Raw genomic sequence first — 25,200 nt, forward strand, 5'->3', positions numbered from 1 at the left:
ATGCCCGAAACATTGATTCTCCTGCTCCTCGGATGCTGCCTGATCTGCTGTGCTCTTCCAGCACTACACACTCGACTCTGTTTGCAAAAATAGTCGAGCATTTGTTTTCACAGATTCCATTCTAACTTGTAAACTTCATAAATTGGTTAGTATGACGTAGAGGAAACAATTGTTGTTTAAAATGTTTAGAACACTCTCTCTAACATCTCAGGCAGGGAAACCAGTGCGCTTTGCAAATCTGGGACCTGGATAAGGGACAAGGATTGCAGCTTCCCTGCAGTTTAGCACAGGTCCTGGTTTCTGCACTGGATTAGTGGTGCTGGAAGAGCACAGCAGTTCAGGCAGCATCCAACAAGCAGCGAAATCAACGTTTCGGGCAAAAGCCCTTCATCAGGAATAAAGGCAGTGAGCCTGAAGCATGGAGAGATAAGCTAGAGGAGGGTGGGGGTGGGGAGAGAGTAGCATAGAGTACAATGGGTGAGTGGGGGAGGAGATGAGGGTGATAGGTCAAGGAGGAGAGGGTGGAGTGGATAGGTGGAAAAGAAGATAGGCAGGTCGGACAAGTCAAGGAGACAGTAACTGAGCTGGAAGTTTGAAACTAGGATGAGGTGGGGGAAGGGGAAATGAGGAAGCTGTTGAAGTCCACATTGATGCCCTGGGGTTGAAGTGTTCCGAGGCGGAAGATGAGGTGTTCTTCCTCCAGGTGTCGGGTGGTGAGGGAGCGGCGGTGAAGGAGGCCCAGGACCTCCATGTCCTCGGCAGAGTGGGAGGGGGAGTTGAAATGTTGGGCCACGGGGCGGTTTGGTTGATTGGTGCGGGTGTCTCGGAGATGTTTCCTAAAGCGCTCTGCTAGGAGGCGCCCAGTCCCCCCAATGTAGAGGAGACCACATTGGGAGCAACGGATACAATAAATGATATTGGTGGATGTGCAGGTGAAACTTTGATGGATGTGGAAGGCTCCTTTAGGGCCTTGGATAGAGGTGAGGGAGGAGGTGTGGGCACAGGTTTTACAGTTCCTGCGGTGGCAGGGGAAAGTGCCAGAATGGGAGGGTGGGTCGTAGGGGGGTGTGGACCTGACCAGGTAGTCACGGAGGGGACGGTCTTTGCGGAAGGCGGAAAGGGGTGGGGAGGGAAATATATCCCTGGTGGTGGGGTCTTTTTGGAGGTGGCGGAAATGTCGGTGGATGATTTGGTTGATGCGAAGGTTTGTAGGGTGGAAGGTGAGCACCAGGGGCGTTCTGTCCTTGTTACGGTTGGAGGGGTGGGGTCTGAGGGCAGAGGTGCGGGATGTGGACGAGATGCGTTGCAGTCAGTGCTGTTCAAATCCAGATTCAGTTCGACAGTAGTCCCTCTGATAAGGAGACACAGGATACAAAATCATATCTTCCACCCAATTCAATCAATTAATGGGTAGGTGGCAACTGAAGTCTCAGGGCCTGGGAAAAACTGGTTGGCTTAAGATGCATGTTTTTTTATCTGGATCCAAATTGTAATAACTACTTTTCAGAAGTAGATGAATGAACATTTGAAGTGTCATAAAATTCAAGGAAATGGACCTAGTGCAGGAAAGTGGGACTAGTGTAGTCGTCGTGCATTTTTGGTGGTACAGACTAAATGGGTTGAAGTGCCTCTCTGCACTGTATGATTCAATGACTCTGTAAGGGGCTGGCTGCTGAAGCCACTCCTCTGTTCTCACTTCTGGCCTCCATGAAAACTCGCCTGCAATCCGCCATCCCAATAAAAGCAATTCCCTTTCTCACCAATACAACTCTTCATGTAGAGCCTGAGTCTTCAGCGATGCTCTCCAGTTTACTGTGGCTACAGCTATTGACTGACCAGCATCTTGAGGCAAGTCAAGATGTTCATTACAATGCCCCTCATAAGACACCACTTAAAAGCCTGATCGTTTGAGTTTTGATCCAGTGGGCTTTTATATTGGCAGGGCTGAGAGGGTTTATCACTGCTGAAGATGTCTGCCTCCTCAATTAATGCAGAGAGCTCTAAATTGAGTCTGATATTTAACATAGGTTGATTGGCTATGCTAAATTGCCCCTAGTGCTCAGGGATGTTCAGGAAAGATTAGTGATGGGAAATATAGGGTAGGGTGATGGGTCTGGGTGGGATTCTGTTCGGAGGGTTGGTGGACCAATTGAGCTGAATAACCTGTTACCACACTGTTAGGATTCTATGATATTGTGGCTAAATGGTTAACTGAAAACATAGCCAGATGCATTATAAAAGACCGTGAGAAGTAAATATTTATTTGTCATGAACAGAATTATCGGAGCTTCAGTGATTTCCCCAAGTTCAAGTTCTGGCATGTGATTGTGTGCACCATTTGTACGCATTTGCATCAGTTCTCTTTCTGACTGTAGTAATGGTGGGAGGGTTAGTTTATCAGTCACTCATATCTAACATTCAATGAGGTTCAATAATTAGGTGCAGTGAACTTTTGCTTTAAAAACAAGCAAGCTGCCACCAGCACAAAGATGTTAATTATTGCCAATGTCTAATTTATTAAATTCAGTGGAATCATATACAATCCTGGAAAATGTAATGATGGACAATTATATGTCAAATATTGCTAAGAATAAATTAAATGGTGTTAAACATAAAGGGATGGAGGCAAAGTAATCTGTATAATGGAGAAAAGCTGTAGTATTTTAAAACTTTAATCATTTATGGGATGTGGATGTTGCTGGCTAGCCAGCATTTATTAAACATCTGTAATTGCCCTGCAAATATTGATGAGCTTCCTTCTTGAATGCTTAAAGTCTTCTGGGTGTAGGAACACCCACAGTGAAAGTGGAATAAAGTTTGAGAATTATTACCCTTTGACAATGAGAGAATGGTGATATAGTTCCAAGTCAGGATGAGGTGAAACTTGGAGGGAAGCTTGCAGGTGCTGGTGTTCCTATACATCTATTGCCCATACCCTTCTGCGTAGGAGACATCACGGGTTTGGAAGGTGCTGCAAGATGCCTGGATGAGTTACTACAGTATCCTCTTCTTGTGAGTTGTTCAATTGTCCACAACCATTTCTGACTGAATGTGGCAATATTGCAGAGCTTAATCTGATCCATTAGTTGTGCAATCACTTAGTTCTATCTATGACATGCTGTTTGGTGTGCAATCAATCTTGTGTTACAGCTCACCAGGTTGACTGTAGGCAAGTTCTCCTGTGCTCTTCATTGAAACAGGGTTCAAACCTTGACTTGATGGTAATGGAGGATAATTTTAAATGTTTAATTTTTAAAAATACTGCACTTGAAAACTAAATGTAAAAGGAAAACATAAACAGACTATGCAAACGTGTAGTTCACCAACAAGGCGTCTGATATGACTACAGAATGATTCTGTGAGAATGGCAATAGCTGACTGTTATTTGACTTGTCGATGGACATCTCTCCCAATTTTGGCCCATTTCCTTAGATTTGGGGAATAATTGTAGTTAGGTGTTTGCAAGCAGGGTCAAAGGGACTGGGTTTTCAGTGTTCCCTCAGTCAACACCAAGTGTTCCTTCCAGTTTCATTTTGTGGACTGTTTTTATAATGGTTTGCTCAGCTATTTCAGAAGCAGCCACAATGCTGTGGATCTGGAGTTACATTTAGGCCAGATCAGGAAAAGAAAGAAGATTTCCTTCTCTGAAGGACATTAGTTCACCAGATGGGATTTTATGATAGCCATCACTTTTAATGCCAGATTTATCAATTTACATTCAACTAGCTCGGATTTGAATTCACATCCTCAGTGTGGTCACCTGGGCCTCTAGATTATTGATTCAGTGACATTACCACTATGCTACCTTCTTCTCTACAAAAAGTGAAAAAATAATACATTTTACTTAATTGTAAATCTAAAAGAAAATTGTAGTGTTGGTTATATTAATGTTGTAGAGATTTATAGCTAATGAGAATAGAAGTTAAACTAAATAGAAAATAAATATACAATAAACAATATTAAATGTACTTATAAACATCTTTATCAAAGAAGAGTGGTTTCCAAATTTGTACTCCCTGTAGAAGATTCATCCTTTTGAAATAAATATTTAATATTTATTTTAATGTAGTGCATCATTTTCTGACTATTAAACTTGGCTAGCCAGAAAATCACCTGTATTATATACTGGATCTTCAATTCGGCTCCCTACTGAATGCATAAAATTGGGAAATTACTTTATATGTATGACCATATATAGTATTAATAAATTTTGCAAAAGTTGTATTTCCTATAAATAAAACCCACCTGCTCTCAAAGGTTTCGATAATGCTTTCGCCTCATAGTCTACCACAGTAAGTATCCAATGTTAAACATTTCTAATCCAACTTTGACATGGCAATTGTCACAATACAGTTACTGGCTTTGACCATGATATAATTCTTGAAATGTGTATCTGAAATTTCTCTGTTGCTTTCTGGTGCTGCAGAGAACACACACATACTGGAGAAAAACCTCACAATGCTTTTGTGGCAGTGGTGGTGCTGGCATGGAAGAAAAGGAAGGGCTAATATGGAGGGTGGTGAGAAGCTATCTTTTGCTTTGTAAATGAGATTCACCGAGTCATTTCTGAAACTTGCTGGCTAGCAGTTAAGACTGACCTTGCTATATAATCTTATTTTCATTTAGTATGTTCAGATCATGACCATTCCAGGAGGCTACCCTATCTGTCATAGCAGCTCTCCAGAGTGCAGGAAAAATATGCTGATGTAAATGCATGAATGCACTCCTGCCACTGTTAACTGACTCTGCAAGAGTCTTGTTCATTTGTTCTCCCCGATGCTGCTGTTTTCCAACTCCCTATTCTCTGTTTTGCTTTACCAGGCATGCTGCGGTATAGCTGTAGAAGGAATCAAACCCATAGCGTTCCCTTTGAGATCTAGTTCTCTAATCAAAGTCCTGGTTGTTCAAAATAAAGTCAGCAATGGCTAGATCACTGTGAATGTCTTGGCATCCCAACAGGAAACCTCACAAAAGTGGAGATCTCTGTGCAACTTAATTCCCATGTTATATTTAGTGACACCGGACGTCTGGAGAAGCAAGTTAAGAAGTTGAGAACACATGATCAATTTAACTATTAAAAAGGTTCTTGAACCTGAGGACTTGTTCTGAGGCATATGGTGCAGAATATGAATGAAGTGCTGCTTACACTGACCCTATAATACTGACTTCCTATTTCTTATGTCTTGACTAACAATGGATTCAAATGTTATAGGGGTATATTGGAATGTGGAGTTGTGGCCAAAATCAGATCAGCCATGATTTTATTGAATGAAGGTACGGTTTACAGGGCCCTAGTGGCCTTCTCCTGCTCACAATTCATAAATTTTGAACAAAATTCCTCATTCAAATTACTTGTGAAGTGCAGCAAATCAGGCTTTTTACAATGTCACATAGAGTTTGGTCTTTGAACTCTGAAATTCATGACGATATAAAGCTAGACTTTGCTCATTAAGAATCTGTTCTATTAATTGCTGATGTCCACAGTGTGGAGTAAGGGCCCTATACAACAGCTAAAATGGGGCCTGTTCAGTTCAGATTACATTGCTGTGTGATTCACACCCCATTCCCTTTCCCATATTGGCAAAAAAAGTGCATGTCAGAAATTGGGGTGTTTGGTGGAGGAACTCCTGCATTCATGTCCTTCCTGTTATTTTCAAGATCAGTCTTCCTGACTCTGAAAATCCATTTTTCTCAATCTGTCGTTGTACAGATTGCAGAACTGCTCCTGCTTATTGGGCCCTAGAGGATGCTCAAAACAAATGAACAGATTTACCCAGTGAGACTCCTCACTAGATTGGCTCACAGAAACATTCATGACTATCTCTGCTTTTGCATAGAATTAAAGTAGCATTTAAGCCCCAAACATGTTCTTGGAACTGATCTTCATATTTAATAATAATCTCACAGGTCTCTGGATAGTGTACATCTCCCCTGCTCTGACAGTCATGTGTAAATTGGAGTTTATCAGATGTTGACTCTTGAGTGCCACCAGGTCTCCATTGTATGGGACGAGTTGAAGTTGACTAAAAATGTAACTTTTTTTTTACACTTACATTTACTTACTCTCCCTGTGAAGCTGTGACAATACAATAGAGCTTTCTCCCATTCCCTGGATGGATGCACCACAATTACAGCTCATGAGAGGAACATGAACCGAGAAGAACCAAACGCCTCTAAATGTCTTCTTGGAATCCACATTTATTAGAGCAGATTTGCTCTTGTATAGGGCAGTAGTCAAATGGGACAAACAAACATTCTGGCCAACACCCCCAAAGCAAAGGGACGTACACTGACAGTAGTTGTATAAGGGTAACATTGACATTGACCTTCACCAAGGTTCAAAATTTATTTCCGATGTTTTTCAAATTTGATGAAAGCCATCTAGATGGTAAGAAAGGAGAATGGAGTGCAGACAAAAAATGCTCAGAATGGATATACAAAGGAGATACAAGCAGGTAATAAAGTGGTAAAGTGCCTGACCCTGTTGGATGAATAACTAAGAACATAAGAAAAAGTGGCAGGAGACAGCAATTCAAATCTTGAAATGTATTGTGCCATTCAGGACATCTTCATTGTGATAGAGAAAAATGAAAGGTTGTTTCTATTTCAGTTAGTACAAGAAGTCAAACATCCAAAAACTGCTTAATAAACTATAAGGAACACCTTTTTAATTGACCTTTATGAAACTAATTTGTGATTAGTGCTTCTGTGCCATTTATTTAGATGGACAGATGTGCTATTTATAAGAACAGACGGAGGAACTGAGGATTGCACTGGCGTTCTCTAGGATTGCTGTCTGGAATGCCAAGGGAGAGACCTCTTCTACCCAGCTCACTATTTAACACATGGTAGTGTAGAAAGGTAAAGTTGAGGTAGAAAAGCAACTCACAATCTTTTCCCTTATAACATTGAAAAATGTAGACGGTCATTCAAAAATCTTTCAGGCAGCATCATAATGTGATTGCTCCAATTATCAAAGCTATTTTTGTTTAATAAGAGCAAAAACATTTACATCATGTCATATCATAGGTTTTGCCAGCAGATGTAATAAAATCCTAGTCACAGTCTATAATGTTTTAATGGTAATTATTTTAAAATATTAGAAGCCAATAGAGAAGAAAAGCAAGTTGTCTACCGCTGCTCAAGATGAATTTCACCTCTTTCCCTCTTAGTCCTGTGATGAAAGGTGTGTAATATATACTATTAGCATTTTTGGAATTTGAATCATTTTAAAAGTGGAAGAGGGTAGATGTGGGTGTCTGCTGTAAGGTTTTTATTTAAAAGCTCAACAAGCCATAAAGATCAGAGACCCAAATCCGTTTGTGTAGAAAACATTTGACTGCAGACCTCTGGTGTTAATGGAAAGATATTTATATTTTTGGGCATTTGACAGGCAACATAAACATATTAAGGGTATTAGCTTTTTTATCCCCAAGTCAGTTCAGAGGAGTCAAAGATTGGATTCAGAAGCAAGCTTTTCAGTTTAGTTCAAAGAATGCTGCAGTTAAGTTCAGAAGCAAGCTTTAGATTTCTTTGCTTGAAGGAATGTACTCAGTTCAGCTCAATGAAAGCCAGTCATCCCTTGGCTACTAGGCTTCCAGGGCAAGGGAATTTTATAGAAAGCTGCAAGTTATAGAATTTAAGAACAGTTATGCTTCAAGATTTGTGAAATTGTGACTGAAAACTTGAAAAGAAATATCAAAATGTCTCCAAAGTCCAAGGAAACCAAGTTGGTGGGACCAGTTAAATCGAAACCTAGAGAGTTGAAATAAAGGTGTAGTTTCTCTGCACTTGAATCTGTAATGATTGGTGCTGAGGAAACCGGTTGAAACTTGGTGGTGATATTTCTTTTAAAATCTTCCCAACTGATTATATAGCTTTATTTTGTGTGCTTTTCATTTTTGGGGTAATAATCTTTTATTCCGTTGTTGAAAATACCCGCAGCTTCATGTGAATATGCTTAAGAAACATAATCATCATCAAATCCCTACAGTGTGGAAGCAGGCCATTCAGCCTATCAAATCCACACCAGCCCTCCAAAGACCCACCTGATTCCTGTATCCCTACATTTCCTATGGCTAATTCACCTAACCTGCACATCTTTGGATAGTGGGAGGAAATTTTAGCTCCCACGCATACACAGGGAAAATATGCAAACTCCACACAGACAAACACCCAAGGGTGGAATCAAACCTGGGTCCCTGGTGCTGTGAGGCAGAAATACTAACAACTGAGACACCATGCCAACTAAAGAAAAATTCATCTCTAAGCCATATTTCATTCTGGAATCTGACTCGTCTAGTATTAGCATCAGCTGGAATCATAACCTCAAGTTTTGTAAAAGCAACAATTTGAAAAGTTTAAAACCTCTGCCACCTAGAGATTATGTTTGTGGGCAAACTTTTTTCTTTGTCACAGTTAGGTCTCAACTTCTCACTGTTTCTGCTCTAGCATTTAATGTGGGGCTGCAATTGCTCATCAGTGATCTAATTAGGCTGGAGAGCACTTAGGGAACTGTGAGGAAAATATGTCATCAGCTTATAGCTTGTATCTATTTCCTTTGTACCATGAGAATCCTTTCATGTTAAATTTAGGCTATAATAGAATTTTTTTACTGTATCCATGGGATATTGACTTAATGTCTTCATTAATGTAATTCTAACAACAGTACATCAATTCTGAGAAATATTTCTAATCTGGTTATGCATATGATTAAGAGATTCAACTGAAGGCTGTCAGAGGGGTGAATCAATAAGCATCACCTTTATTTTGAAAGCCAGATTATCAAACCAACTGAAAACAACACCAAGCAATATAATGATGGCTGAACTGCTCTTTGTGTAGACCCAATGAATGTTTCACTATCGTGAAAATCTGCCATGAAACAATGTTGTTTCTTTTATGTTTGATTGTAGTGGTGTTAAAAAAACAACTGTCAGAATTTGACATTTGCCACATGTCAGACTAAATACATTGCATCACTTTGTAAAACATCAGCAAACAAAATGAAGAAATCATAGAATGATAGAACATAGAAGGAGGCAATTGGGTGTGCCATGTCTGTACTGGTTAGTTAGAAAAATAATCTAATTAGTCCCATTCCAGAACTCAGGAGCTCTGAAGAACAGTCACGCTAAATTTAAAACATTGTTCCTGTTTCTGTCTCCACAGATTAGCAGGGGGAAATGTACTACAATTTCCAAACCTAACTTCAAGACACCAACAACAGCTACTGAAAACTACAACTAAAGATCTTGGTTCTGTGCAACCTTGCTCCACCCATTCAGGCTACTTCTATTGTTCCAACTTTAAAACAAAACCAAGGCATCACAAAGCTGTTTGCTTCATTGGATTCAAATAGACAGCTTTTTATCTCTGTCTTCATTGTCCCTTTCAAAAAACAGGATGAAGTATACCTCTTACAGCCACAGTGTCATCAAACGAGTACTGCAAGGATTGGTGCTTGGTCTCCAGCTCTTTACAAACCATATCAATGATGTGAATGCAGGGATCAATTGTAATATTTCCACGTTTAGAGATAATATAAATCTTGGTGGGAATGTAAGTTGTGAGGAGGATGAAAAGGCCTTAAGGCGAATTTGCAGGCTGAGAGAGCAAGAGCATGGAGGATGGAATCTAATGCAGTTAAGTGTGAGATTATCTACTTTGAGGAATAAAGGTGCAAAGTATTTCTTAAATAGCAAGAGATTGGGAAGTGCTGATATCCAAAGAAACCTAAGTGTTCCTAAAACATCAGAAGCTGGTATGTAGGTACAGCAAACAATTCAGAAGACAAGCGACATGCAAGCCTTTATCACAAGAGGATTTCAGTATAGGACCAAATATGACTTGTTTCAATTGTATACAACATTGGTTAGATTGCATCCTGGAGTAGTGCCACAGTTCTGATCACTTTTCCTAAAGGGAATATAGTGAAGGTTTAACAGATTGACCCCGGAAATTGTCCTATAAGGAGAGATTGAGGAGACTCAATCTATATTCCCCAAAATTTAAAGGAATGAAAAGTGTTGGCACAGAAACTTGTAAAATTCTTAAAGTGATGGGATCAATGCAGGAAAGATGTCTTCTTTGGCTATTTGGTCTAGAACCAGGGAACAAGTTTCAGAATAAAGAGCAAACTATTTAAGAGGAGGAACATCTCCAGAGGGTGGTGAATCTTTGGAATTCTCTATCCCAGAAGGCCACAGAAGCTCAAAATAACAAACAACCACAGACAGTGCTAGTGAAACTCAGCAGGTCTGCCAGCATCTGTGTAGAGGGAAACAGAATTAATGCTTCAAGTACAGTATGATTCCTCTTCAGAACTAACCCATTTTCTCTGGAGTATAATAAATCTTGGATTCATCAATAATTCCAACAATTCTGTCTTTTATGACTGTTGATTTCAAAGCTCTACTAATCTGTCAAGGTCATTGATGAAGTCATCATTGGTTCCCCTGGAAGATTTTCTTTTCTCTGTTAACTCTTGCTCTTTCAAGAATTGTAGGGTTCTCAGGCTTAGTAATTGAAGCTTGTCGAGTTCATCAAAAGGAGTTTTCTTTTTTTAATGCTTTGATGAGACCATAAGATGCAGGAGCAAAAGTAAGTTATTTGACATCTCAGTTCTGCTCCGTTAGTCAGAGGTTATGGCTGATCTGAAAATCCTTAACTCCACTTTCTTGTCTTATCTCCATAATCCTTGATTTCCTTGACAAGCTGTAATATCACCTGTAGGACCTCTTGAATACAATAATGTAGTTATTTGTTCAGCTTGAGATTTAGTATCTAGCTTGGAAGAAATGTTTTTGAATCTATTCTTCTTTTGTTATTTGTCTATGGTATGTGGGTATCCTGGCTAAACCAGCATTTATTATCCATTCCTACTTGCCCAGACTCTGGAGTTATATAGCCCAATGACAGATTTCCTTTCTGAAGGGCATCAATGAATCAGACAAATCTTTATGATGATTGATAGTGGTTACATGGTGACCATTAGGCTAACATTTAGCCCATCTGCTTTTAGATCTGCCAGGTAGCATTATTTCTCCTAACAAGTCTCCCTAATGGGATTATGTATTCTTATTATTTTTGTTTTAATTCTGTAGTATAGTAATGCATCTCTTATTTCTGGCTTTAAAGGCTTTTGATCTCTCGATATTTTAAAATCCTTTTTCTCTCCCAAGTAGATTCTAACTTCCTCAATATAACAGTGTGATTTTATTTTTCTTAGCTTAATTTCCACAATATAACAATTCTATATCTCTGTTCTGCTCAGTGGGGCATTTCCCAACTTATTTGAATAAAATGGAGGTTTCTCACCTTTTCTTGACAAAATTCATACTTTCCTGCTTTTCATGGCCCTTCCTTTTCCACAGCTTTCCCAGATGAAGTTTATGTCTGCAGCCTTAATAAAGCCCTCCCGATGTTCCAATTATGGATGTCCCAATCTTACCGTGGCCTCAATAGTTTTCTCACTATCTTCTTCTGTTAGTCTTTATTTATGCTTTTAAGTTGCTCCTTTATCAACCTAATTCTGGATTTATGGTGCTACTGACATTCTTACCTCTGTTTAAATTTACTTCTATGATCCTCGATTCCTATTTTGTAACTATGCTTTTCTGTTCACCACGGCAAAACATTTGTTCTGAGCTGCAAGTATGATACTCCACCTTTTGAGTTCTAGCCTTCTCAGTCCTATTTGTCAGGTTAAATTAAAGATTACCCCTGCCCAACAGCAATTTTTAATAGCATTCACAGAGTTCCAATGTTGGTTTGCTTCCTTGCCGAACCTTTTTCCCAATGGAATTACTAACTGTCAGGTCTAGTTCTCAATTGCTTCAAAGCGCCTCTTGTCTGATCTGAAATAAAAAGTTTTACCATTAAATGCATTTTCCCATTTTTCTGATCTTTGAGTTTCTCTGTAGAATATTTGACTGCTGCAGCTGCCAACTGTCTATACAAGTATTTACTAGAGTTGTAAACTATGAACCCAGTATTACTCTCTGGTCCAGTGGAATTCCTTCCTGTTAGCTCCACTGAATATCTAATTGTTGTTAGCTTGTGGTTTAAAGTAACAGTTTCCACTGCTGTTACCACATTGTGTTGAATTGTCGACAACTACCAGCTTGTGGTTTGGGTAATTTGTTGTCACCAACTTCTTACCTTAACTAGTCAAAGGGCCTACTTGGCTTACGGTGATAGAGAAAAAAAAACATAAATGAGCTGTAATAAGAAGAGACTGTTCTCATGAAGAGGATGTAGTTTATTGTGTGATGGTAATCAGGTACAAGTAATGTTAATAAATAAATATCATTATTTCTAAGATTATTGGGTGATCTGTGTATATAAATTTTCAACTTCACAAAGTCCCAAGACCTTCCTTTCTTCCACCCAAGTGCTTAAGATATTATCATATGGGGTGGAGCATAATACAGTCTTCAATATTAATACTTTCAGAACTATTACCTTGAACAATAACCTCTGGTGTTTTAATGAAATAGCGAGGAAGCGTGTTGGCATTTCATATACAGTTCTGAAGCTCAGAGCCTCACATTCAACCAACCTTGGTAATTTAAAGGGAGTCAGTCAATTTTCCATGCTTTGAGTGATCCATCAGCTGCACCTGGCAACTGTTTTCATAGCACTCCTTGGGAGCCATAAGGAAGACGATTTCTTCCACCCAGTCCACCAAGTCCTCTTACCATCAGATAACAATCACCCACAAACCATCTTTCCACCCTCAAAAGATGTCCCTGGAGTTGGGGATCAAACCTACCTCATCTGGTTTGGTCCTGGCCCTGGCCTTACTGAATTGGTTAAGTCTATATTCACTGGATGGATATGCGATGATCTTATAGAAACAATTGCCAGGACCGGTTGCTACCTCCAATCAACGTTGTTTCTGATAACTTGGTTTCTTCAGGGTAAACACAGGAAGGATATTCTTGATTACCAGGGGGTCCAGAACCAGGGATTATAGTCTTAGGATACAGGGTAGGTCATTTATAACTGGAAAGAAGAGAAACTTCTTCACCCAGAGAATGGTCAGCCGGTAGAATTGTTTGCCACAGAATGCAATTGATGCTGAAACATTGAATGTTTTCAAGAAGTTAGATATAGTCCTTGGGCTCAAGGGATCAAAGGATATTGGGACAAAGCAGAAACAGGGTGCTGAGTTGAATGATCAACCATGTCCATATTGATTAGAGCAGCGAACTCAGAAGGCTGAGTGGCCTTCTCCTTCTCCTATTTTCTACGTCTCTATGTTTTAATGATCTCTGGAATATTTGCTGTCTCACTAAAGGACAAACTGGTTAATTAGTCTAACTGCTAGGGCTGAAAAATCTTAAATTGTGGAGGTAAAATACTATAACTTATCAGTTCCCACATGCTGTCATACCCCATTGCTTCGAATGCATCATGAGATCCCTCTTATTTTTTCTGGAGTAGAAGTCAATCATATAATCTTCAGGTAAGAGGCAGGCTTTCTAGGGCTGAAATCAGGAATCACTTTTTCCCATAAAGAGTAGTTGAAGTATAGAAATCTTTATCCCCAAAACACTGCAGAAGCTAGAAAAAGTTACCCATGAGTGAGATAGAATTTCTTTTGTTAGGTATGGCTATTAAGAGATATGGAAAAAAAGTGGATAGATAGAGTTGATTTACAAATCAACCATGGATTAAGTGAATTGCTGATTGATTTGAATAAAGTTATGAAGTTTAAATGTTCTGTTCTTGAACTTTGTGTTCCTTTGTTTTTGGAAAGTGTGTCATCATAAACAATAATACAACCACCTGGAGGTGAAGTTGCTTGTTTTGGACTGGTTTATAAAGACCTAATACTGAGCCAGTAGTCATTTAATAGTCTCATATTTTCTAACAATGTATAAATGTACATTGATATATCTCAATGATACACTGAGGAAAACGGGTCCAAGCCATAAATTGCTAACATAATTTCCCCATAGGTTGCTATCTAATCTCCAACCCAATTAAATTACTGATGAACAACCTCAGAAGAACTCCCTTTAATTATTTTCCAATTAAATATGCTCCTCTGTACTGCTATGATAAAACAAGGCAACAAGAAGCTGAAACCCAATTGTGATATGTCGAAAGTTTTGATCGCAATTATATTTAGGCTCTTGATGTGATTCCATCTTCAGATTTTCAGCTGCGGCTTTGTTGGCAACAGTTTTGTTTCAGGTTGACGGTCCTGATTCAGGACTCGAGTAAAATAGCCTAGACCAGTAAAGATAGCCAATTGGAGGTGATATCTTTCACATGGCATATTAAATGGAAGCTCTGTAAAGATAGAAAAGGTACTATTTGAAAAACTGAAGGGGGTTATCCCTGATGTCATGGATAATCTTTATGCTTCGAACCAACCTGAAAGAAGCAGCTTATCTGGTCGTTACCACAATGCTATTTGGGAGATCCTGCTATGCATAATTTGATTGCTGTTTTTCTTACATTACAACAGTGACTACACCCCAAATGTATTTTCTTGGTCATAAGAACATCTCAGTAATCATGAAAGGCACTATGAAATGAAAACCTTACTTTTGGAGTGACTTAAAGATATTATAAAATCAGATATTCAGACAGGTAGTGGAGGTATAGTGACACAAAAGTCCACAAAGACAATTTGTAGATTTAGAGTCATAGAGGTGTACAGCATGGAAACAGACCATTCGGTCCAACTCAACCATGCTGACCAGATATCCCAAGCCAATCTAGACCCATTTGCCAGCACTCAGCCCATATCCCTCCTTATTCGTATACCCATCCAGATGCCTTTTAAATATAGTAATTGTACCAGTCTCTACCACTTCCTATGGCAACTTATTCCATACATGCACCACACTCTGTGTGAAAAAGTTGCCCCTTGGGTCCCTTTTATATCTTTCCCCTCTCACCCTAAACCTATGCCCTCTAGTTCTGGACTCCCTGAACCCAAGGGAAAGTCTTTGTCTATTTACCCTACCTGTGCTCCTCATGATTTTATAAACCTCCTACAAGGTTACCCCTCAGCCTCCGACACTCCAGGGAAAACAGCCCCCGGCCTATTCAGCCTCTCTCTATAGCTCAAATCCTCCAACCCTGGCAAGATCCTTGTAAATCTTTTCTGAACCCTTTCAAGTTTCACAACATCCTTCCGGTAGGAAGGAGACCAGAATTACATGCAACATTCCAAAAGTAGCCTAACCAATGTCCTGTACAGCCGCAACATGATCTCCCAATTCCTAAACTCAGTGCTCTGACCAATAAAGGAAAGCATACCAAAAACCACTTTCACTATCTACCCGTGACTCTACTTTCAAGGAACTATGAAACTGCACTCTAAGGTCTCTTTGTTCAGCAACACTCCCTGGTTATTATACCATTAAGTGTATAAGTCCTGTTATGATTTGCTTTTCCAAAATGCAGCACCATGCATTTATCTAGATTATCCTCCATCTGCCACTCCTCAGCCCATTGACCCATCTGATCAAGATCCCATTGTATTCTGATCTAACCTTCTTTGCTGTCCACTACACCTCCAATTTTGATGTCATCTCCAAAATTACTAACTACACCTCCTATGTTCACATCCAAATCATTTATATAAATGACGAAAAGCAATGGATCCATCACTGATCCTTATGGCATACCACAGGTCACAGGCCTCTAGTCTGAAAACAACCCTCCACCACCACCCTCTATCTTCCACTTTCAAGTCAGTTCTGTATCCAAATGGCTAGTTCTCCCTGTATTTCATGAGATCTAACCTTGCTAACCAGTCTCCCATGAGGAACCTTGATGAACGTCTTACTGAAATCCATATAGATCACATCCACTGCTCTTCCTCTTATCAATCCTCTTTGTTACTTCTTCAAAAAACCCAATCAAGTTTATGAGACATTATTTCCCATGCACAAAGCCATGTTAACTATCCCTATTCTGTTCCTGCCTTTCCAAATACATGTAAATCCTCTCTCTCAAGAGTCCCTCCAACAACTTGCTCCCACTGATGCCAGGCTCATGGGTTTTTCCTTACTACCTTTCTTAATTAGATTAGATTAGATTAGATTACTTACAGTGTGGAAACAGGCCCTTCGGCCCAACAAGTCCACACCGCCCCGCCGAAGCGTACCCACCCATACCCCTACATCTACATCGACCCCTTACCTAACACTACGGGCAATTTAGCATGGCCAATTCACCTGACCTGCACATCTTTGGACTGTGGGAGGAAACCGGAGCACCCGGAGGAAACCCACGCAGACACGGGGAGAACGTGCAAACTCCACACAGTCAGTCGCCTGAGGCGGGAATTGAACCCGGGTCTCCAGCGCTGTGAGGCAGCAGTGCTAACCACTGTGCCACCGTGCCGCCCACGGTTAGTGGCAGGACATCAACCAACCACCAGTCTTTCAGCACATCACCTGTGACCATCAATAAGAATATCTCAGCAAGGCACCCAGCAATCACTTCCCTAGCTTCTCACAGAGTTCTAGGGTGCACCTGATCAGGTCCTGGGGATTTATCCACTTTTATGCATTTCAAGACATCCAGCACCGCCACCTCTGTAATATAGAAATTTTTCAAGATCTCACCATCTATTTCCCCACAATCTATACCTTCTATGTCCTTTTCCACAGTAAACACATGCAAAATACTCATTTAGTATCTCACCCATCTCCTGCAGCTCCATACATGGACTGCCTTGCTGATCTTTGAGAGTCCTTATTCTCTCCCCAGTTACCCTTTTGTCCTTAATGTATTTATAAAATCCCTTTGGATTCTCCTTAACCCTATTTGCCAAAGCTATCTCATGTCCCCTTTCTGCCCTCCTGGTTTCCCTCTCAAGTGTACTCCTGCCTTTATACTTGAAGGATTCACTCAATCTCTGTTCTCTATACCTGGCATATGCTTCCTCCTTTTTCTTAACCAAAACCTCAATTTCTCTAGTCATCCAGCATTCCACACCTACCAGCCTTCCCTTTCACCCTAACAGGTATATACTGTTATCTCATTTCTGAAGGCTTCTCATTTCCAGCTGTCCCTTTATCTGCCAACATCCACTCCCAAACAACTTTTGAAAGTTCTTGTCTAATGTTGTCAAAATTAGTCTTCCCCCAATTTAGAGCCTCAACTTTTAGATCCAGTCAATCCTTTACCATTACTATTTTAAAACTAATAGAATTATGGTCACTGGCCCCAAAGTGCTTCCCCACTGACACCTCAGTTATCTGCCCTTCCTTATTTCCCAAGAATAGGTCAAGTTTTGCACCTTCTCTCGTAGGTATATACATATACTGAATCAGAAAATTTTCTTGTACACACTTAACAAATTCCTCTCCATCTAAGAGAGATTATTTTCAAATTTCACTCACAGCACTAGCAACACATATCAGAATACTAAATGCATTTTCCCACATCTATTCCACAGTCTGCCTGACTTTTTTTGTCCATTAATTTAAATGGACAGAATACTATATGCTTTTACACAGCCCTAGATATTATAATGTCTCTATTCTTGGTGGTCTTTAATGATTTAGGTCATTAACAATCCATTATCAGAGCCAGAAATATGCCTTTTCTCCTGTAACTTCCATTATAATTGTCACAATTAATTTTTGGTAAATTTAATTCTCCCAAGCCAACTACATTTGATTCCCTACATATTTTCATTACTTAATTATTAAACTGCTAATCTAATTCTTCTTCCTCCCCTGGTAATCCATAAATATTGTTTAACCTGATTCACAAATTCTGATCTTCCTGAATAATTTTTCAATACTTCTATTGATTGTAAAGCGTTACTTAATCTCTGGAGATGATGTCACGTGGAATGTAAATGGGCAGAACAACTTCCATGTTCAAGCCTGACCCACATTGACTGGGTGAGCTATTGGTTGTAACTGTGTTGACTACTAATAATGAAACAAATGAAGGGGTGGGAGATCCAGGCAATCGCGAAACTGCAGCAATACCTTAAATGAGAAGGGCCTTAAGAATCAAGGGCAAAATGAAGCAGCAATTTTCCCCAGTGTGGGACAGTTCTGTAGCTGAAGGTGAAGATGGACCAAGAAGATGAAGTAATTCCATTTTCCTGAAAACTAAAAATACAGAAGAGGCTGCAGAAAGGCCAATACTTTGTCAATCCTATAATATTCTAGGCTTCTTGCTAGACTTTGATTTGTGTAGACCTTTGAGAAATTTCATATCCCTCTACCTTAGCGGAAGTGATATTAATTGTGGTGCTATTCTTTCTTTTAAAGTTAGCTGCCAACTCTGTACTTCCTTATTAATTGCTATCATGCCTACACCCAGGACACAATTACTAGACTATTTGTTCCTTTACTTTGTCTTCTATGTTGCCGATTTTATATTGTTCTACCATCCAGTGTTACATCCACACTAAATCCTTGTCAGATCCTATTATATTATGAAACTTCAATCAATACTGGATACAACCAAGCTATTAAAATAGCTAGTGGAAAATTATATAACCTTTGGTATTTGAGCTACAAGACAGTACCATGTCTCAAATGAATAGTTAATTAATAACTAACCTTCATAAAGACTCTGGGAATTCAAATTTTAAACAGTTTTTAAGGATTGATCAAAATAATAAAAGACAACAAAATTTCAGTACTGCCTGTCAAAAGGGTTCATTCAAAACAAAAAAAAGATTAAAAATCAAATGAGCAGGGGTGGGGAGAGGAAGATGAAAGTGATTTACCTAGTGCCATCCTTTTATTATCAAAAGGATGGTCTCAAACTCTCAAGGTGTTAAGTCACTGTATAATGTTTGAACACTTTTTATTTGGAAAAGGAATTTGAATGAGTCACAAGATGAGAGCGAGATGTCTTAGCAAACAGTTGAAAAGCAAACAGACAGTATTTCACCAATGCTATCAAACAAGCTGCAATAATACAAGCAGCTAAGGTAAATTATCTGTGATATCTTGTAAGCAGGAGCTCATAACAGAGAGAAGGATTCTCCCAGCTTGTTAAAACTAATGTTCATGAGAGAACTAGCCTTTAGGAAATCCAGCCTGAGAGATCTTGTTACCTTTTGAAAACCCTTTTCTTTACAAGAAACTTGTCATAAAGATCAATACTCTAAGAATTAGCAGGTCTGCCATGAAAGAGGTGGCTGACCGTAAAACAGACAGAGATAGTTTAATTTGAACACTGATCACTGGCAGTGAAGGGAACATAAATTCTTTGTATACCCTGTAATTTCTAAATTTCAAAAAAAAAGACAGATGTTACTTTTTGACTTATAGAGTCATAGAGATGTACAGCATGGAAACAAACCCTTCGGTCCAACCTGTCCATGCCGACCAGATATCCCAACCCAATCTAGCCCCACCTGCCAGCACCTGGCCCATATCCCTCCAAACCCTTCCTATTCATATACCCATCCAAATGCCTCTTAAATGTTGCAATTGTACCAGCTTCCACCACTTCCTCTGGCAGCTCATTCCATTCACGTACCACCCTCTGCATGAAAAAGTTTGCTCCTTAGGTCTCTTTCATATCTTTCCCCTCTCACCCTAAACCTATGCCCTCAAGTTCTGGACTCCCCCACCCCAGAGAAAAGACTTTGTCTATTTATCCTATCCATGCCCCTCATAATTTTGTAAACCTCTATAAGGTCACCCCTCAGCCTCCGACGTTCTGGGGAAAACAGCCCCAGCCTGTCCCTCTAGCTCAGATCCTCCAACCCTGGCAACATCCTTGTAAATCTTTTCTGAACCCTTTCAAGTTTCACAACATCTTTCCAATAGGAAGGAAAACAGAATTGCAAGCAATATTCCAACAGTGGCCTAACCAATGTCCTGTACAGCCGCAACATGACCTCCCAACTCCTTTACTCAATACTCTGACCAATAAAGGAGAGCATACCAAACGCCTTCTTCACTATCATATCTATCTGCGACTCCACTTTCAAGGAGCTATGAAGTTGCACTCCAAGGTCTCTTTGTTCAGCAACACTTCCTAGGACCTTACCATTAAGTGTATAAGTCCTGCTAAGATTTGCTTTCCCAAAATGCAGCACCTCCCATTTATCTGAATTAAACTCCATTTGCCACTTCTCAGCCCATTGGCCCATCTGGTCAAGATCCTGTTGTAATCTGAGGTAACCCTCTTCGCTGTTCACTACACCTCCAATTTTGGTGTCATCTGCAAACTTACTAACTGTACTTCTTATGCAAATGACAAAAAGTAGAGGGCCCAGCACCAATCCTTGCGGCACTCCACTGGTCACAAGCCTCCAGTCTGAAAAACAACCCTCCACCACCACCCTCTGTCTTCTACCTTTGAGCCAGTTCTGTATCCAAATGGTTAGTTCTCCCTGTATTCCATGAGATCTAACCTTGCTAATCAGTCTCCCACGGGGAACCTTGTTGAATGCCTTACTGAAGTCCATATAGATCATATCTACTACTCTGCCCTCATCAATCTTCTTTGATACTTCTTAAAAAGACTCAATCAAGTTTGTGAGACATGATCTCCCACGCACAAAGCCATGTTGACTATCCTTAATCAGTCCTTGCCTTTCCAAATACATGTACATCCTGTCCCTTAGGATTCCCTCCAACAACTTGTCCACCACCAAGGTCAGGCTCACTGGTCTACAGTTTCCTGGCTTGTCCTTACCACCTTTCTTAAACAGTGGCACCATGTTTGCCAACCTCCAGTCTTCCGGCACCTCACCTGTGACTATCGATGATACAAATATCTCGGCAAGAGACCCAGCAATCACTTCTCTAGCTTCCACTCAACAAGAAAATTTCTAGAATGTGAAATTTCAAATAAATACAAATAACGAGGAGAAAATTAAGTTGTTTCTTTGTGGATGATTGAAGGCTTAAGTTCATTTAGTTCATTTGCACTTGCTGTAAATGACAAATATTCTTAGAAAGAGCCCACTATCTGCCAGAAAAAGGAAGATGTTCAAGCCTAGCAGCAATTTGTTTCAAATTACTCAGTGATCTGGGGAGATTATAATTCACCATTGTTTTCTTACTGTCTTAGTCAATCAATTTTTATCTTTGCCCTGATGAGTATAAGATATAAGCAATATGTCTCTTTTTTGAGCAATAAACAAACTCTGTATTGGACATCGACTGCTTTTAATCTAATCACTCTCCTTGGTTAACTTCAATCCCACTGCAGTCACTGTTATAACTTTGGAAATACAGCAAATCAATTTTTAACACAAAAGACTTAAAAACAGTAAGATCATCATGACATTACCATATTATATTATATATTATAATTAAATGATGTTGGTTAAGACCAATTTTTTTAAACCGACTTCCTCCCCAAATATCTTAATAGTAATTAACCTCCCTTTATATTCTTGTAATTCTTGGCCAAACCATAACTTGGCACAATGCTGTATCTAAGCCTTTCTAAACTTTACAAGATTCAGAATTTATATCAAGCTTTACATTAGCATCCTGTGGTTTATGACTGACCAGAAATCGAATTCAACCAGCCATAAACAATTCTGTGGCTACAAGTATAGGTCACAGCTTAGGAATTCTGTGGTGAGTAACTTACTATCTTCCAAATGCATGCCCACCATGTACAAAGCACAAGTCAGGAATGTGGTGGCATATTTTCTATTTGCCTGGATGAGCATAACTCCACTCAAAAAGCTCAAAACTTCCAGAAGAAAACATTCACACCCCCTCCACCATATTCAACATTCATATTGATGCACAGTGGTAACAGTGTGTACCTTCTAGGAGATGCATTGCAATGAGTTATCAATTCTTCTTCTAAACACACAATCTCTATAACCTAGAAAGACCAAGGCAGTAGAGATGAGTTCCCCACCAAGCCATTTAGCATTATGATTGGGGAGGAATGGTAATATAGTTCCAAGAGGGATGGTGAGGACAATTAGGTATGAGCAATAAATCCAGTGACACTCATTTCCGCTGAAAACATTTTAAACAATACACTTGAGCACATTTCCAGAATACAAACTTCTAAAGCAGTGTGCAGGAAACACACCTGTGATTTCATAATATATACTCCCAGCAGGTGAAGCTGCAAACCAGAGAATTAATTCAGAAAAATGACTAGGATATACCTCCCATGAAAATTCCAGATGTCCTGAAGAAATTACAAAAACAATGTAAGCACAGATTCTTTCCCTGACAAGAAATATTAATGAAGTGTAGAATCTACAGCCAACCAAATCTGTTCAATGTTCAGTCCAAAGATGTGCAGGTCAGGTGAACTGGCCATGCTAAATTGCCCATAGTGTTAGGTGCATTAGTCAGTTGGAAATGGGTCTGAGTGGGTTACTCCTTCGGAGGGTCGGTGTGGACTTGTTGACCTGAAGGGTCTGTTTCCACACTGTGGGGAATCTAATCTAATCTAATCTAATCATTCTTTGTAACTCAAGATTCATAATGTCAATAATGGAATGTTTCCAATTCAGCCAATTAAGAGAAATTGGTTCTTTTTTTCAAATTTGTAAAATCTCAGTTCTTGAAGATTAAAAGCAAGACCATTTGTGATGATTAGATTTTGGGCATAACCATTTCCACCTAATACAGCCGTTGAATTCTTTAATTCCCCTTCTTCTCACAGAATTCATTAGCTCTCTTCTGGTTTGCAGCAGAGATTTCCAGCATCACATCAATGATAATTCCTATTCTCTGCAGGCCTACTCGAGATAATAAAGTTAAGCTTAATGAGATGATTTTAAAAGTGAACTGACCCAATTTGCTAATCTGTAAATGTCACACACAATTCTTCATGAGATTACTGGATACAGCTGCTCTCTTTCAATAGGAAATGTGAGTATCAGCAAATTTCTTTCACCATACTTAATGGCCATTCAAAAGTATTGACATTTTTGTAAGCATACCATTGGGTAGGTTGGTACAGAGTGGATAATTGTGTGGGATTCACAATTAAGTTCCTAATTCTTGCTAGACATTAATATAATGGAATAAGTGCAAAAACGCAGTGGCTGGGATATCTGGCAGATAACCCCTTGGGATGTCTTTTTAATATATGTTAAATGGAATAAAAAAGCATGGTTCAAAAATATCACTTTAAAATATTTTGCGGGTGACCCACAGTAGGAGGTCAGCTCTGATTTCAAAATAAATTGAAGTTTCTAGAGAAATAGAAGCATCACCTTTAATCCTGTGATCCTTGTGCTAAGAGCAGAAGAACCATTAAGACAAGACAATGATTTATTTTCACCTCTCAGCACACCCTGAAAATTTTGTAGAAACATACTTAACTAATTCTTAAATCCTTAAGACTGTCCATTTCAATGGCAGCTTCTAAGTTTTAACAATAATAACTTGCATTTCAATATAGAAAACATCCCAATGAGTTTCAGAAACGTTTTATCAAAGAACACCCGACACCAAGACATTATTAGAACTGATGAATAAAAGCCTGATCAAAGTAGAGGTATAGGGTTTGAAAGAGGGAATATCAGCTCTAAAGCTTGTGCAGCTGAAGATATGGGCACTAATGGAGTCATGAAAATATTAATTCAACTGTTGATCCCTCTCTCCCATTTCCCTCCAACCCAAACTCCAGATCATTGACATGCAGTTGAAATTAAGCTCACAATCGTTTTACCTGGAATTTCATGGAATGCTTTTATTCAGAAATAATGCTAAAATGTACCAATATGTCAGTGTTAAACATTAATTCCTATCACCACCAACATACTCTAGCTGTATTGTGTAACAGCAAGGTGCAGAGCAGCAATTCAACAAAGCTCTTTCTACAGCATTTTCCAAACCTTAATTTCTATCACTTTGATCAATAAGAACATGGCACAGTGGTTCAGTGGTTGTGCTGGCTCACAATGCCAGGGACCCAAGTTCGATTCCATTGTCGAACAAATGTCTGTGTGGAGTTTGCACATTCTGCCTGTGTCTATGTGGGTTTACTTAGAGTGGCCCAGTTTCGTGTCTCAGTCCAAAGATGTGCGGGCTAGTTGGATTAGCAATGGGAAATGCAGGGTTACAGTGATACGGTAGGGGGTGGGTCTGGATGGGATGCACTTCAAAGAGGCGGTGTGGACTCATGGGCTGAATGGCCTGCTTCCACACTGTAGGCATTCTAAGATAAGTTCTATGCGATACAAATTGCTGACGTACCAAGGCAGGCCATCCTCACTTAGAATTATAATACATTCCTTTACTGTTGCTAGATTAAGATCATAGCAACACTGTGGGTGTATCTACACCAAGTGGGCTGGACAGTTCAAAAAGTTGACTTATCATCACCTTTTCAAGTACAATTGGGGATTGAAAGTAAATTCTAGTCTTGCTGGCAGCATTCATTGTCCAGGAACAGATACAATAAAAATGTAACAATATTTGTACCCGACGTTTCTTACAGAATATCAGTATGTTTTGTAAAGATGCCTTCCTTTGAAACACATTCTTGGTTGCACAAACTCATTTATCCTCAGGTGGATGCTTTTCCCAATAAAGATTTTCTCAAAAGTAATAATAATGAAATAGCTTTAGAAAAGCCTAATTTAAAAAGTCCTTGGTAATCACTAATGATTCATTGCTTAAACCCTATCCTAATAAATAAATTTTAGTCTGCTGAATCACATTACTCATCTCATGCATTCCCTAATGAGGTGTTATTGAATGGAAAATTTACATAGAAGCAAATTGGAAGCTCATTCTTCAGATGTGTGGATCTTTCGCTTTCCATCCAACTGCCCCCGGAACACCTGCGCACCCCAAACCAATTTCTCTCTTTAACTCACATTCTTATCCTTTTATCTAGAGTAACTCCTCCAAACGCAGATTACCAATGATGTAAGTAGTCCAAGCTTGCATTGTCAATAATACACACATTTAATAAGTTTGCCTCATGTAAACATGTAAATAAAAATAATTGGCAGAAATGTACGTGAACCACATTTTAATCAATGCTTGAGAAAACAATTCAAACATATTCTCATTAATTCCATTTATTAATCACTATTGCATTTCATTTTAAAGGTTAATTGAGAAGTTAATTATATTCAAAATGTATTAAACAAGAATAAAAATAAAATTGTATAATTTGGCAATAAAGTTGGAAGAAGTAAATGTGGAAGATTCTTGAATGCTTAATCAAAAATTGAAATGTTGTAATTGGTCCCAAATATTTGTGGTTGATCAACTTCAGGTTTAGTGTTGAAGT

This window comes from Chiloscyllium punctatum, chromosome 9, assembly GCF_047496795.1.
Source record: "Chiloscyllium punctatum isolate Juve2018m chromosome 9, sChiPun1.3, whole genome shotgun sequence".
NCBI lineage: Eukaryota > Metazoa > Chordata > Chondrichthyes > Orectolobiformes > Hemiscylliidae > Chiloscyllium > Chiloscyllium punctatum.